General features: G+C 47.6%; 1 protein-coding gene across 3 annotated transcripts in view; it reads left to right on the top strand.

The window, feature by feature from the left end:
• TMOD1 (tropomodulin 1) overlaps positions 1-16,491 on the top strand; it is a 150,559-nt gene that overhangs the window by 546 nt on the left and 133,522 nt on the right. The window lies entirely within an intron of this gene.

The following is a 16,491-nucleotide window of genomic DNA, read 5'->3' as shown; positions in this document are numbered from 1 at the left end:
TTTGAGGTCACAAAGATGCACCTAGGCTAGGGACCCACTTTGCGTTTTTACCTGCGTTTCTGCAGCGTTTTGAGAAGCACCTTTTTCATGCCAATGGCCTGCGTTTTGTGTTTCCATGATATTCAATGGATAAAGGTGATTTCCAGACCCCACTTTGCTTTTTAAAACGCTGCGTTTAATTTGCATATTTTGTGGCAAAAAACATGCGTTCAAAGAAGCAACATGTCAATTGTTTTTGCCATTTTCGGTGCATTTTGCTAACATTGAAGTCAATGAGAAATGGCAAAAACCAAGATTCCTTCAAATTCCTGCGTTTTACCTGCTTTTTATATACAGAAAACATGCGTTTTGGACTTACAAAACGCATGCTTTTTGCACATTAATGATTTCATATGTCCCTTTACACACACACACACATAATCCGACAATTATTACAATTAAATTAAAGAAAATTTATAATTTATTGCTATTTTTCTAATATACTATATTACCGCTATAATTTCATTATATATTTCTATTTTCTTTATAATTTTATGAAATTATGTATTTAATCCTTTTTTTTCTCTTTTTTCATTATTTTTGACTGTTTTAACTTTATTTAGCAGTGTCAAGATTTACAAAACGCATCTGGTAAAAAGCAGGTGGAAACGCATGTAAAAAGCGCTGAAAACGCATCAAATACGCAACAAAAACGCATGCGTTTTCAGCGCTAAATTTCTGAAAAAGGCAACTTTGGTCAAATCAATTAAGCCCAAAACGTGCGTTCTAAACTGCAAGTAGATGAACGCAAAGTGGGGCCCTAGCCTAAATGTATGCGTTTCCTTCTCCCAGCAAAGTCTGAGATTTCTATTTTGCTGTCCACACTGTGTATCATTTTTTGGCTGCGTTTTTGAAGATGCAGCATGTCAAATCTTTTTGCATTTTTCCAGCGTTTCTGAGCCCTTCCAGTCAATAGATTTGACTTAAAAAACGCATTGGGCAAAATGCGGTAAAAACACATGCGTTTTTGCTGTGGGTGTGTTTTTTGGGGCCAAAACATTGCATCTTTGTGGTTAGCAAAGATGCACTGTGTGAACATAGCCTTAATCCACCACATAGAGTGAAAGGCTGCGTTCACACTGGAAAAACCGGACCTCATTTGGGACAATGTTATTCCACGAGGCGGTGCAGAAGAGAAAAATCCCAGCATGCACTAGTCCCATTTATTAGGGTCTTTGGTTACGCAAAAAAAATCTGATCCATATGGATCATCAGTATAGCATCCAATTTCTACAGATGCCATTATTAACGTAGGAAACTGTAAATTTCATTCACTTATTTATAAAATAAATATGTATGTATGTATGATGTATAAAATTTAATTCCTGATGTATAAAATAAATGTATGTATGATGTACTGTATGTATGATGTATAAAATTTAATTCCTGATGTATAAAATAAATATGTATGTATGATGTACTGTATGTATGATGTATAAAATTTAATTCCGGATGTATAAAACCGGATGCTATACGGATAACATACAGATGATAAATCGGGTGTAATTTTATGTGGTCGTGTGAACTTGTGAATCACTTTAGTCTCAATTCATAATTCTGGTTTATTTTTAAGACACTTTTCTTGTCATTAGCATATTTTTGCTCACAATTATTCACGCGGTTTGTAAATTTTGAACAAAGTTTAACTTATTTTGCAACTTTTTGCTGCAAATAAAGTCACGTTTCACAAATTGTGCGGCAACATATCCGGCGTACATCAAACGTTTCCTGAGTGAGGGGAGGAACGGGAGTACATTGGCGACAAAGTTTGCAAAATTTCGAAAAATGATTCAGGCAAAAATATCTGGAAAACCAAAACACTGCCCATAATTGGAAACAAAAAAATACCTAGAACATATAAAATAGACTTAAAGGTGCAAATGAAAAGAATAATGAGACACATATTATAAACAAGTGAAAAAACACCAAAATCTAGACAAAAAAAGCACAAATGATGAATTAAGAGAAAATATCTAAAACCCATAAGCTCTGCCCACTATGGCGAACATGAAAAAAGAGGTGAATACATAAAACACATTAAAAAAAAAAGATGAATATGGTATAAACTAAAAAAGGGGAAAACACTGAAAACTCAACACAAATAGGCACAAATACAATAATAAATCTGGACCTAGATTGTAGCATTTTTTTTACTCTGCATCTGTCATTTTTAGGTATAGCTTACTTTTGTAATAGATTTTCATTGACACACCAGTGATGTAGTCTTGTCCTGTTATACAGCTCTGAACTTGCAAAGTAAGAAGTTTATTTTTCTTTGCCTATATAGCGCCGTCATATTCCATAGCGCTTTACAGAGATTGTCATCACTATCCCCATTGGGGCTCAGAATCTAAATCCCCTGTCAGTATGTATTTGGAGTGTGAGAAGAAACCGAAGGAAACCCACTCAAACACAAGGATAACATACAAACTCCTTGCAGACGTTGTCCTTGGTGGGATTTATACCCAGGACCTCAGTACTTTAAAGCCAACTTGCTGTCCTACATACGTATGCTACATCTGAAAAGATCAGATAGGTTGATACACACAATACATAGTCTGTAAGATGTTTTAGTTGTTTACCATGTATTCTCCTTTCCTTAGATGACTTGTCATGGGGCCAATCACAGCCCTGCAACTGAAGCAGGGCATTCACATAGTATTATAATGAACCAGAGTGTATCTGATAAATAGTTCATCAGATCATAAGTACGAATGATTCGGCTGTTAACATACCAGACTAAACTAGCAGATTAGCGAGACAGTTCAAATAGAAATATATTGCGCTTGAGTAAAGTGGTGACCTGCCACATTCGGTTGATCATGCCATAAGTGCATCAGCCAACAATTGACAAAAAAGTCCAATGTGTTAAAACATTTTTGCCCAACAGCATTTTGGCAGTGGCCATTGTGAACCATTGTTCGCATATCATTCTTAGACCATAATCTGCCAAAATGATCAAAACTGGACAGTTTATCTCTAGTTATGTTCTTGTAAGTCTGATTTTGAACATCTGATTTTCATATTCCAAGTACAAACAGTGACGCCCAGATCACCGGAGATCTCCTGACCCAAATTCAACATCTACTGAGTTATGGTCAGGACCTGCAACCAGCACTGTGGAAGTCGAGGGTGTGAAACCAGCTTAACACAATGCTGTTAAGAAATGATTGTAAAGGAGGTGATGAACACCCATAGAAATATATAGATTCATTCAGGAAATGTGAATTGTTAACATTGCTAGGTTAAAATTGCTGTGTGGGCTCTAGTCATGTACATGGCTGTCATTATAGATTTTATGGCATTAGAGGGTTATTTGAACAGCTGTAATTGCTTAGCTACATCGGTCCTAAAACTCAGAATACTCAGCGGAGCAGCAAGCAGAATATAAGAGCAAAAACTGGCCATGTTTGACAGCCTCTCTCTGCTGTTTCCGTATCTCCTCCAGGGCCGCCACTAGGAATTTCGGGGCCCCATACTGGCAAAATTTTCGGGGCCCCTTGGGACTCCGCCCAGGCTCCACCCCAGCTCTGCCCCCACCCATCAAACCTCCTACAGTCTCACTGCCACTCTTGGAAAAACATGTAATATACACACACACACACACATACATATATTTCCTTCTAGTATATATGACCTCTTCCCAGGCCACTCATGGTGTATATGTCTTGCTCCTGGTATAGATGTCATCATCTATTTTAATAATTATTATTATTTATCCCCCTCCTGGGCACATGTTGGTATATATGTTTCCAGCCTGGTTTCTGATTCTTCCTGGTAAATATGTCCTCCTCCCAGTATATATGTCCCATCCTGGGGGCCTCCTGGCATATTTGTCTGCTGCACAAAAAAAAACAAAAACATTTTGCTCACCCTCCCCGATTCCCACGTCGCACGGCGTCTTCTCTGAACAGTGAGCCGTGATGCATTTCAGCACCCTCCCGTGCATGTAGACCAGGGGTGGGGAACCTTTTTTCTGCCGGGGGCCATTTGGAAATTTCTACCACCCTTCGGGGGCTGCAAAAAGTTATCAGCTTGAAAATTACCCTAATATATTTGGTTAATTGATTAATTAACCCTTACTGTGGTGGCTGCAGCTGCTTCTCTTTGGTCCGGCTGTGGTGTTCGGTGATATTGATCATGTGGCTTCTCACAACTGCTTTTCCAAGTTTGTCTAGGTCAATAGATTGGTAAATCATATACATCAGGTAGGAGACGCTCAAGGCACACACATCACAGGAGGGGCTGAGCGCATATGTATATATCACAGGAGGGGCTGGGGACATATACACACATCACAGCAGCAGGGACTGGGGGCGTATATATACATCACTGGAGGGGCTGGGGCTCGGACAGTACTGCTAGGCACAGAAAGCACTGGCGGTGGCATGGACAACACTAGAGGGGCACAAACAGGACTGGAGGACATGAACAGGACTGAGGGAGCACAGACAGCACTGGAGGGAGGCACACAGCACTGCGCGGGTGGCAGGAGGCTCACAGCAGAGGGAGGCAGGAGACCATGGGATGGAGGTTCTCCACCCCTGATCTAGCTGAAGCAAGACGGGCTGGGGTCGGCGGTCCTGTGGTCGGCGGGCGGCCACAGGCAGAGATCAGCGCCCCCCCAGCAGAGATCAGCGGGCCCGAGCAGAGATCAGCAGCCTCTCCCAGCAAAGATCAGCGGCCCCCCCCAGCAGAGATCAGAGGGTCTGGGCAGAGATCAGATGGCCCAGGCAGAGATCAGTGGCCCCCCCAGCAGAGATCAGAGGGCCCGGGCAGAGATCAGCGTCCTTCCCCTCATCAGCGATAAGCAGGCCCAGGCAGAGATCAGCGTCCTCCACCCCCATCAGAGATCAGCAGGCCCAGGCAGAGATCAGCGTCCCCCCCATCAGAGATCAGCAGGCCCAGGCAGAGATCAGCGTCCCCCCCCCATCAGAGATCAGCGGCTCCCCCCATCAGAGATCAGCAGGCCCAGGCAGAGATCAGCGTCCCCCCCATCAGAGATCAGCAGGCCCAGGCAGAGATCAGCGGCTCCCCCCCGGGCAGAGATCAGCGCCCCCCCCCATCAGAGATCAGCAGGCCCAGGCAGAGATCAGCGTTCATCCCCCCCCCCATCAGAGATCAGCGGCTCCCCCCCGGGCAGAGATCAGCGCCCCCCCCCCCCCCCCAGCAGAGATCAGAGGGTCCGGGCAGAGATCAGAGGGCCCAGGCAGAGATCAGTGGCCCCCCCCAGCAGAGATCAGAGGGCCCGGGCAGAGATCAGCGTCCTTCCCCTCATCAGCGATAAGCAGGCCCAGGCAGAGATCGGCGTCCTCCACCCCCATCAGAGATCAGCAGGCCTAGGCAGAGATCAGCGTTCCCCCCCCCCCATCAGAGATCAGCAGGCCTAGGCAGAGATCAGCGTCCCCCCCCATCAGAGATCAGCGGCTCCCCCCGGGCAGAGATCAGCGCCCCCCCCCAGCAGAGATCGGAGGGTCCGGGCAGAGATCAGAGGGCCCAGGCAGAGATCAGTGCCCCCCCCCCAGCAGAGATCAGAGGGCCCGGGCAGAGATCAGCGTCCTTCCCCTCATCAGCGATAAGCAGGCCCAGGCAGAGATCGGCGTCCTCCACCCCCATCAGAGATCAGCAGGCCCAGGCAGAGATCAGCGTTCCCCCCCCCCCCATCAGAGATCAGCAGGCCCAGGCAGAGATCAGCGTCCCCCCCCCCCCCCATCAGAGATCAGCGGCTCCCCCCCAGCAGAGATCAGGGGGCCCGGGCAGAGATCAGCGGCTCCCCCCAGCAGAGATCAGGGGACTTGGGCAGAGATCAGCGGCTGCCCCAGCAGAGATCAGGGGGCCCGGGCAGAGATCAGCGGCTCCCCCAGCAGAGATCAGGGGGCCCGGGCAGAGATCAGCGGCTCCCCCCAGCAGAGATCAGCGGGCCCGGGCAGAGATCAGCGGCTCCCCCCAGCAGAGATCAGCAGGCCCGGGCAGAGATCAGCGCCCCCCCCCCAGCAGAGATCAGCGGGCCTGGGCAGAGATCAGCGGCTCCCCCCAGCAGAGATAAGGGGACTTGGGCAGAGATCAGTGGCCCCCTCCAGTAGAGATCAGTGGCTCCCCATCAGAGATCAGTGGGCCCGGGCAGAGATAAGCGGCTCCCCCCAGCAGAGATCAGCGGGCCCGGGCAGAGATCAGCCCCCAGCAGAGATCAGCGAGCCTGGGCAGAGATCAGTGGCTCCCCCCAGCAGAGATAAGGGGACTCGGGTAGAGATCAGCGTTCCCCCCCCCCATCAGAGATCAGCGGGCCCGGGAAGAGATAAGCGCCCCCACCCGCCCTAGCAGAGATCAGCGGGTCCTGGCAGAGAACAGCGCCCCCCCCCAGCAGAGATCAGCAGGCCCAGGCAGAGATCAGCGGCTCCCCCCAGCAGAAATCAGGGGACTCGGGCAGAGATCAGCGGATCCCCCCAGCAGAGATCAGGGGGCCCGGGCAGAGATCAGCGTTCCCCCCCCCCATCAGAGATCAGCAGGCAGAGATCAGCGTCCCCCCTCATCAGAGATCAGCGGCTCCCCCCCGGGCAGAGATCAGCGCCCCCCCAGCAGAGATCAGAGGGTCCGGACAGAGATCAGAGGGCCCAGGCAGAGATCAGTGGCCCCCCCCAGCAGAGATCAGAGGGCCCGGGCAGAGATCAGCGTCCTTCCCCTCATCAGCAATAAACAGGCCCAGGCAGAGATCGGCGTCCTCCACCCCCATCAGAAATCAGCAGGCCCAGGCAGAGATCAGCGTCCCCCCCCATCAGAGATCAGCAGGCCCAGGCAGAGATCAGCGTCCCCCCCCATCAGAGATCAGCGGCTCCCCCCAGGCAGAGATCAGCGGCTCCCCCCAGCAGAGATCAGCAGGCCCGGGCAGAGATCAGCGCCCCCCCCCCCAGCAGAGATCAGCGGGCCTGGGCAGAGATCAGCGGCTCCCCCCAGCAGAGATAAGGGGACTTGGGCAGAGATCAGTGGCTCCCCATCAGAGATCAGCGGGCCCGGGCAGAGATAAGCGGCTCCCCCCAGCAGAGATCAGCGGGCCCGGGCAGAGATCAGCCCCCAGCAGAGATCAGCGGGCCTGGGCAGAGATCAGCGGCTCCCCCCAGCAGAGATAAGGGGACTCGGGCAGAGATCAGTGGCCCCCTCCAGTAGAGATCAGCGGCTCCCCATCAGAGATCAGCGGGCCCGGGAAGAGATAAGTGCCCCCACCCGCCCTAGCAGAGATCAGCGGGTCCTGGCAGAGAACAGCGCCCCCCCAGCAGAGATCAGCAGGCCCAGGCAGAGATCAGCGGCTCCCCCCAGCAGAAATCAGGGGACTCGGGCAGAGATCAGCGGCTCCCCCCAGCAGAGATCAGGGGGCCCGGGCAGAGATCAGCGTTCCCCCCCCCATCAGAGATCAGCAGGCAGAGATCAGCGTCCCCCCCCCATCAGAGATCAGCGGCTCCCCCCCCGGGCAGAGATCAGCGCCCCCCCCAGCAGAGATCAGAGGGTCCTGACAGAGATCAGTGGCCCCCCCCAGCAGAGATCAGAGGGCCCGGGCAGAGATCAGAGGGCCCGGGCAGCGTCCTTCCCCTCATCAGCAATAAGCAGGCCCAGGCAGAGATCGGCGTCCTCCACCCCCATCAGAGATCAGCAGGCCCAGGCAGAGATCAGCGTCCCCCCCCCATCAGAGATCAGCAGGCCCAGGCAGAGATCAGCGTCCCCCCCCCCATCAGAGATCAGCGGCTCCCCCCCCGGGCAGAGATCAGCGGCTCCCCCCAGCAGAGATCAGGGGGCCCGGGCAGAGATCAGCGGCTCCCCCCAGCAGAGGTCAGGGGACTTGGGCAGAGATCAGCGGCTCCCCCCAGCAGAGATCAGGGGGCCCAGACAGAGATCAGCGGCTCCCCCCAGCAGAGATCAGGGGACTCGGGCAGAGATCAGCGGCTCCCCCCAGCAGAGATCAGGGGGCCCAGGCAGAGATCTGCGCCCCCCCCCCAGCAGATGTCAGCGGGCCCTGGCAGAGAACAGCGTCCCCCCAGCAGAGGTCAGCGGGCCCCCCCCTGCGATCGTCTTCGGCTCACAGCGCTTACCTGTCCCCACTGGCTGCCGCGTCCTCGCCACCTCAGCTGCTGTTGCAGGAGTGTAATGAGGTCACAGAGTGATGACCTCACCTCCTGCTGGACGGCTCAGCGATGACATGCCGGCGGTCTGCTCTAATCACCCTGCCTCCACTACAGCACATGGCTAATTTGCATGCGCCGCCCCTTCGCATGCAAATTAGTCATGTCAGGAAGTGAAGTGAGTGCGACGCTGCGGGGCACCTATGCTGCTCCTGTGACCGGGGCCTGGTGAAGAGAAGGGGCCCGTCCTGCTGGGTGCTTAATAAAGATAAGTATTTACCCCGGGCCCCCTCTCTTCACCGGGCCCCCTACATCAGGCACAGTAGTAAAGCCCTGATGGCGGCCCTGATCTCCTCCAGTGGTTGAGCAAGGATGGATTATTCCATTACCACTTAAAGGGGTGTTCCAACACCTAAACTGTATTTTTTAACTATTTATCTGTACTCCCTAACCACTTTTGTAATTACGGTACCTATATTATACAATTCCCTACATTTCTCCCTATCTATCTAATCCCTAAAGGTGTTTTGTTTTTTTAACTGCACTTCCTCTTGATGCTTCATTTGAGAGGAGTCTCAATGTGACGTCACAGAAGGCCAGAGCTGCAGTTAGTCCCCACAGTGTCCATGACATAGAACAAGGCGTCACCAAGGGCCAGCGCTGAAATTACTTACTAATTCCTTGCATCACCGACCTCTGAAGATGTCCTGGATGATGGGTGATGAACACTATGACCTGGTTTAGTACCACGTCAGCATGTTACTCATCTCTCTGCCTCAGCTCTCATGCATGAAATACAACAGTTGGGGCGGTGCTAGATGCAGTGAGTGACACCAGCGCCGCTCACAGCCTCTAGCCCTGCCCTCAAATGAAGCCTTATCAGCACTGGTGTCACTTACTGCCTCTGACACTGCTCTCAAACGAAGCGTCAAACATGGGTGTCTCACTACTTCTAGAACCGCTCCCAACGAACTGCAAATTGGCTTAAGATCTCTAGGAGTAGTTATAATGTTTTGCCGATGGAGAACTCCTTGCACTCACAGTAAATCAGCAATTAAATAGGATGGTGTAATCTGTCTGTGGGAGCCCGTATGAGCAGGGACTGAACATAATCAGATTCAGCAGCAGAGAGTATTTTAGGACATGATTGCCCTGATCTTGTGGGAGGTAATAGTGAGAGTTGCATAGCAGAGCATGGTCTCCCAGGAGCACAGAGTATTTTAGGAGGGCAATGTGCTGATATTCTGAGTGGTCACAGGCTGAGAGTTAGTCGACTACATTCGGGTGTCCGCCTGCAGAAAACGTATATGTGCAAAACAGAGCACTCACTAACTGAGTCTGCTTCATTATAGTCAATGGCCCTGTCGGCTCATGTGCCCGAAACACGCTTTGCGGTGTGGGGGAGGGGCGGTTGGGGCGGATGCTCCGACGGGACCACTTAACGTAAGTAAAAACGCAGTGTAAAAGTAGCCTTAGGGAGCAAGTGCTTTTTCTCACATTTGTCCATTTTATATGCTAGTGTGAGAGTATCCTAAAGCTCATTTATTGCATTCCAAGAACCCCTAGAAATCCTCAGCCAGTTTGCAGTGCAATATGCATTTAGTTACTCAAGCACCTCCACACTGCTTCTAGCACTGCCCTCAAAGGAAGCATAAGGGGCTGGTGCTAGAAGTAATGAAAAACAGTAGCGCCACCCCCTGATGATGCTTCGTTTGAGAGAGGTGCTAGAAGCATTAAGTGACGCTAGCGAGAATGACACTTCGTTTGAGGGCGGTGCAATAGGAAGTGGGGCGGCACTGATGTCAGTCTCTGCTGCTAATTACACCCCTGATTCTACTTCATTCGAGGATGATCCTAGAGGCAGGAAGTGACACCAGTGCTGATGACACTTCATTTGATGGCAGTGCTAAAGGCTGTGGGTGGAATTGGTTTCATTCACTGCATCTAGAACTGCCCCCAGCCGTTGTATTTCTCACAAGCAATGCAAGTGGCCGCAGAGAGATGAGTAATATGCTAATATGCCAGCACTCCACTAAACTCAGCCACAGCGTCCATCACCACTTTTCCAAAATCCAAGACACCCTCAGTTTAAGGCTAGTTTCACACATCCGTCTTTTTGCCGGATTGGCGGATCCAGTACAGTGTATACAGTACAATGGCAGCGCAGCAAGCTCTGGTCACATGCTGCCCTGTGACCGGAGCATGTGACCTGGAAGTTGCCGCACTGCCATTGTACTGTATCACACTGTACTGGAGTGTGCTGGAACCGCCAATCCGGCAAAAAGACGGATGTGTGAAACTAGCCTAAGGCAATGTAAGAAACTAGTAAGTATCTGCAGCTCTGCCCCCTGGTACCATTCCAGGAGGGGTGATGGACGCTGTGTGGAGTGACTGCAGCTCCAGCCTACTGTGATGTCAGATAGGGGAGAAGTGTAGGGAATTGTATAATAAAGATAATTACAAAAGTGGTTAGGGGGTAATGATAAGATAGTTAGAAAATACATTTTTCGTGTTGGATCACCCTTACAGGCTTAGGTGTGAGTAGGCTTTTAAATGGTTTTCCACTTACAAAATGTTTACAATGCTTGTCGCAAAACAAATCAATGGATCATTAGTCTCTACATTGTACCTAAATTGCTTATAAATTATTATTTTTTTTATCAATTATTCCTACTTTCAAGGTGCTTTTCATTTCAACGGCACTGTCTCCCGTGTAGAATAAGGCACCTGTGATTGCAATATGTCTCCACCACTGCTATTACCACTAATTGCTGTGCATAATATTGCCTTACATTAGGTGTTTTTCATTAGCTTTAAATCATTATGTAATTTATTGCCCTCTGTTTTTAGCTATTCCAGAATGAGAAGAGTGTAAATGTAATGTTCATCAATATATCTAATAAGTCCAGAAAAAATGTCTTCTTCATCTTGGCATAATCCTGCTCTGAGAACCTACATAAACAATGATATACTTATAGCATTATTGGCTAAGCTGCACCTTTCTGAACCTTCTACTACAGATCTAGTCATCCTTCTTGGATAGTCCTGTCTTCATTTACTAGGTTAAGAATACATTATTGACGCTAGCATGTTGGTGACTAGTATATTGTATTAATATCACAGAATTTAATGGCACCCACGTATGTTCTGTGCTTTAGTACAGGAAATTCTTAGAGGTTGGATATAATGGTACATCATTTCAATGTTATTTTCACAAGAAGCCGCATTTCTGTTGGGAAATAATTAGAGACTACTTTTTCATTCTCGTTTCTAGGATGTTGGCTGGTACTATCAAGAACCCTAAATATGACCCCAGAACGTCACAGACACAATTTATATACTTCACCAGGATAGATTTCATCAACCTATTTTAATAAAGCCTATTAAGGAATTCTGAATTAGTAAAGGGGTCTTCTGTTCAGGATCCACATGTCTTGACTAGAGAGTAGTTACATCATGCTCTGGAGTACCAGTTCTGCATACCTATTCATTTGATAGGGCACTTTGTAATTTTTAATTTCTCCTGTTGTGCCACTACAGAAAAACAGTTACTTCTAGGGTACCTCTTTGTGATCAGTTTATCAAGGGACCCGCCAACAAAGAGGTTTGCTTTTTTTTTTTCTTTTAAAACAAAGAACACTTTTACCAAATAAAATCTGTTAAATGCTTTACGTTCTGAGCTGAATGGCTTTTTAAAATGCATTCTCCTGACAACTTCTGTCAGACATGAGATGCTACCTGTCTAAGGCCTCGCTCACACGAGTGTATGAATTGGACGGGTGCAATGTGAGAAAATCTTGCATTGCAAATGGGACCAATGTTAGTCAATGAGTTAGAGCAGATTGTCAGTTTTTTCTCATTCATATTCTCGAAGAGAAAAAGTCACAGCATGCTGCGAGTGTATTCCAAAATCGTGCTAGACTTGCCAATACAAGTAAATGGGTACGAGAAAAAAAATGGATGCCACACAGACCATCCTAGTGACATCTGTTTTTTATGGCTACATAACTATTCTGTAGCATAGAACACTCTAAATTGTACTATAAATGAATAATAGTTGCAGAGAAAAAACAGATTATATACGGACAACAACAAAAAAAAATCGTCCTACTTTTCTGGATGAAGATCGGACCAATTTTTAATACGGTCGTGTGACTCCAGCCTATGTGTGAAACTACATAAAAGCAAAAAATTTCATGTCATTTAACAAACCAGCTCAATACCTTTTAGGTCATGTGCACACAGTGAGTATTTGGTTAATTTTTTACCTCCGTATTTGTAAGACAAAACCAGGGTTGGGTAAAAAATACAGAAGTGGTGCCAGTGTTTCTATTATACTTTTCCTCTGATTGTCCCACTCCTGGATTTGGCTTACATATACTGAGGTAAAAAAACCCTCACCAAATACTCAATGTGTACACGTGGCCTTACAAATACTGAGGTAAAAAAGACTCACAAAATACTCAACATGTGCATGTGGCCTTGGACTTCAAAACCTAAAGTTAGTCATAGCTTTAAGGCCGCTTTTCACGCAACGACATCGCTAGCAATGTCGCTAACGATAGCACCCGCCCCCATCGTTCGTGTGCCACGGGCAAATCGCTGCCCGTGGCGAACAATATCGCAGGTACGCGTCACACCAACATACCTTCCTAACGACGTCGCTGTGGCGACCGAACATACTCTTTTTTAAGGGGGCGGTTCGTGCTGCGTCACAGCGACGTCACATAGCAGGCCACCAATAGAAGCGGAGGGGCAGAGAACAGCCACATGAAGGCCACTCCCACCTCATTGCCAGAGGAGGCAGGAACAATGTTGTTCGTCGTTCCCGGGGTGTCACACGTAGCGATGTGTGCTGCCTCAGGAACGATGAACAACCTTCGTCCCAAACGAGCAACGATATTTGGGAAAGGAACGACGAGTCAACAATCAACGATCTTTCCCGTTTTTCTGATCGTTAGCGGTCGCTGGTAGGTGTCACATGCAACAACGTTGCTAACGCCGGATGTGCATCACGAAGTCCATTACCCCAGCGACATCTCGTTAGCAATGTCGTTGCGTGTAACGGGGCCTTTAGGAGAATGATGTGTTCTCAGCTTCAATGCCTAGAACTAGCAATATATAATGTCCTATGCACACTGACACCTTTTTTCTAGAGTTAGGCCACACACTACTATATCTACACAGTGGCGCTAACCTGAAGTTTTTGTCGCTGCCTTGCCTATGGAAAAATTTAGATCAAATGTTAGTATTGTCAGCAAAGTAAAGTCTGCTTTACACGCTGCAATTAATCGTGCAATCACATTTGCGATCGCACCCGCCCCCATCGTTTGTGCCTCACGGCCAATTTGTTGCCCGTGTCGCACAATGTTGTAACCCCCCGTCACACGTACTTACCTCCCGAACGACCTCGCTATGGGTGGTGAACATCCACTTCCTGAAGGGGGAGGGACGGTCGGCGTCACAGCGACGTCACACAGCGGACGACCAATAGAAGCGGAGGGGCGGAGATGAGCGGGACGTAAACATCCCGCCCACCTCCTTCCTTCAGCTTTGCCGGTGGGACGCAGGTAAGTGGTGTTCGTCGTTCCCGGGTTGTCACACGGAGTGATGTGTGCTGCCTCGGGAACGATGAACAACCGGCGCACAGAAGGACGTTCGATATTTTGAAAATGAGCGACGTGTCAACGAGCAATGATAAGGTGAGTATTTTTGCTCATTCACACTCGCTCATAGCTGTTACACGCTGCGATATGGCAAATGATGTCGGATGTGCGTCACTAACGACGTGACCCCGACGACATATCGTATGATATATCGTAGCGTGTAAAGCCCGCTTAAGACTGGACTTGCATGCACTTTTTGCTATGTGATGTTTTGAGAAAGAGAAAGAGTGAGAGTCAAAAATAAAAAAATCTTCTGCTCTTTCGGTCACTTCTGTCTTTGGCTCAAACAATTGCACTACAAATTGCAAATGTCATTCTTCAAAGACTGGACAGGACAAGTGTGATTGTCACATGAAATTTTGGCATTCACATAACTTCCTATAAAATAGTCCCAATAGCTAGAGATGAGCGGATCAGAGGAAGTTTGGGTTTGCCTGGTTCAGTCGGACTTTAGATAAAGTTCAATTCGGGACCCGGGCTTGACCTGAACCCCAATGGAAGTCAATGATTAAGCAGTTCAGCTCTCCACCCACATACAGATAGCTATAAAAAAGCATTTCCGGGGAGGGAGAAAGGGTGGGGTTTTTACCCCCTAGTGACAGCCATTAAGAGTCTGTATGTGGCTCGCACTGGGCCAAGCACCGAGTATACCCAAGCACCCCGATGCTCGATCGAGTGGTTAACATACGCTCAGCACCCAAACTCAACACTGATTTTTTTTAAAAGTCCGTGTTTGGTACGAATTACAAACTTTACAGTTCGTCTCTACCAATAACACATCAGTAGCCAAAGAGTAGTTATCGTTACAACAGTACCGACTGTATATTGAGGGCCAAACTTAAAGTGGATGTTTGGAACTTTTGTGTTTCTTGGCAAAGAATATACCAGTAGGTAGTTTGTAACTTCTTGCCTGTCCTGCCTTGTGATGATGTGGCTCTTGTGACGATTCTCAGGCTTTATTTGTCCGTACATCAACAGAACAGCTTTTTTACTTTTGGTCTGTTCTGTGAGGAGTCAGTTATTATGCTGAATGACAGATAGCACCCCACAGTTTGACAGCGGAAGCCAGCTGTCAAACAGAATGACATCAGAAATGACGCTCCGTTAACAGAACAAGGTAGAAGATTAGAAGCTACTCTGTGGACATAATGTCACTATAACATCTGTGTGTCAACATGCTCTACCACGCCAGCGATGTCTACTAAACTCAGCTAAAACCTTGCCTGTTAGACTTGTGTTCTGTCTTTTCTGCTTTGATCCATTACTTCAGTGGTTAATTTCAATTAGTTCTCTGCTAGAGCGAGATGCGAGGTTCCTTGCTATTTAAACCCTCAGCAGTCAGCCCATAGCTGGCAGTTAAAGCTTTGCCGCTGGTTCTGTTGTATTACTATATCACCTGTTATTGACTACATTTCTGGATTTCCTGTTTTTTTTGTTGTTGTTGCTTTCCTGACTTTTCCTTGCCCGTCTGTCCTGCTTTCCGGTAATCCAGCACTACTACCCATGACAGAAACTAGAAGTGGGAGAATTGCTGGGGCGGAAGAGATCGTTGCAGGGCAAAACAAAAGTCCCAGATAATTGTTTTAATTTTGCTCTTTGTAAGAATTTTTGTTTTGTATTAATTTCATCACTTCATATTGAGCAGTATTACGTTTATTGGCTACCTGTTACTGCCAATACATATTATGGTAGGGCTTATTGTAACATGTTTTTTTTATCAGTAGCAGCTAATGAAAACATTGTAATTTACTACTTTTAATAAAGTGTATGAAAAAAAAGTAAACCATGCTTCTCTTGTTATTCCTCCCTTGTACCTTGATCAACAGCTCCAAAAATAATTATAAGAAGATCCTCAGTCCCTTTACAAACTATGTCTCCCTACATCTCCATACAAAGTATAATCTCCAGTAGAATGTCTCACTCAGGATGGTAGATGGCTAAGCAACATCAAGAGAATCAGCAAAGAAACTTCTAGAGAGGGCATCTGGTTTAATATTTTTAATGCCCGGTAGAAAAGAGACCACAAAATCGAAATGCGTAAAAAATAGAGCCCACCTGGCCTGCCTAGGATTCAGTGTCTTGGCAGATTCAAGGTAGGTCAGATTCTTATGATCAGTGAGCAGCACAATTTGATGTCTAGCACCCTCCAACCAATGTCTCCATTCTTCAAAAGCCCACTTCATAGCCAATAATTCCCGATTACCCACATCATAGTTTTGTTCAGATGGAGAAAATTTCCGAGAGAAGAAGGCACAAGGCTTCAGTTTGGAAGTTATAGGATCTCTTTCAGACAAAATAGCTCCTGCTCCAATCTCTGAGACCTCTATCTCCACTTGAAACGGAAGAAAAACATCAGGTTGGACTGGGGCAGAAGTGAACCTCTTTTTAAGCTCCTGGAAGGCCATAATGGCCTCTGGGATCCAATTCTCAACATCAGCCCTTTTTTGGTCAAATCCGTCAAAGGCTTAAAAATACTAGAAAAATTGCCTATAAATTTACGGTAGAAATTTGCAAAACCCAAAAATTTCTGAAGGGATTTCAAAGAAGTAGGCTAAACCCAGTCATGAATGGCCTGAACCTTACTCGGATCCATTTCGATAGAAGACGGGGACAAAATAAACCCCATAAAAGGAATTTTTTTGTACGCCAAAGAGACATTTTGACCTCTTAACGTACAA

The sequence above is a fragment of the Anomaloglossus baeobatrachus genome, chromosome 1, assembly GCF_048569485.1.
Source record: "Anomaloglossus baeobatrachus isolate aAnoBae1 chromosome 1, aAnoBae1.hap1, whole genome shotgun sequence".
Taxonomy (NCBI): Eukaryota; Metazoa; Chordata; class Amphibia; order Anura; family Aromobatidae; genus Anomaloglossus; species Anomaloglossus baeobatrachus.
This window is presented reverse-complemented; position numbering and strand designations above follow the sequence as displayed.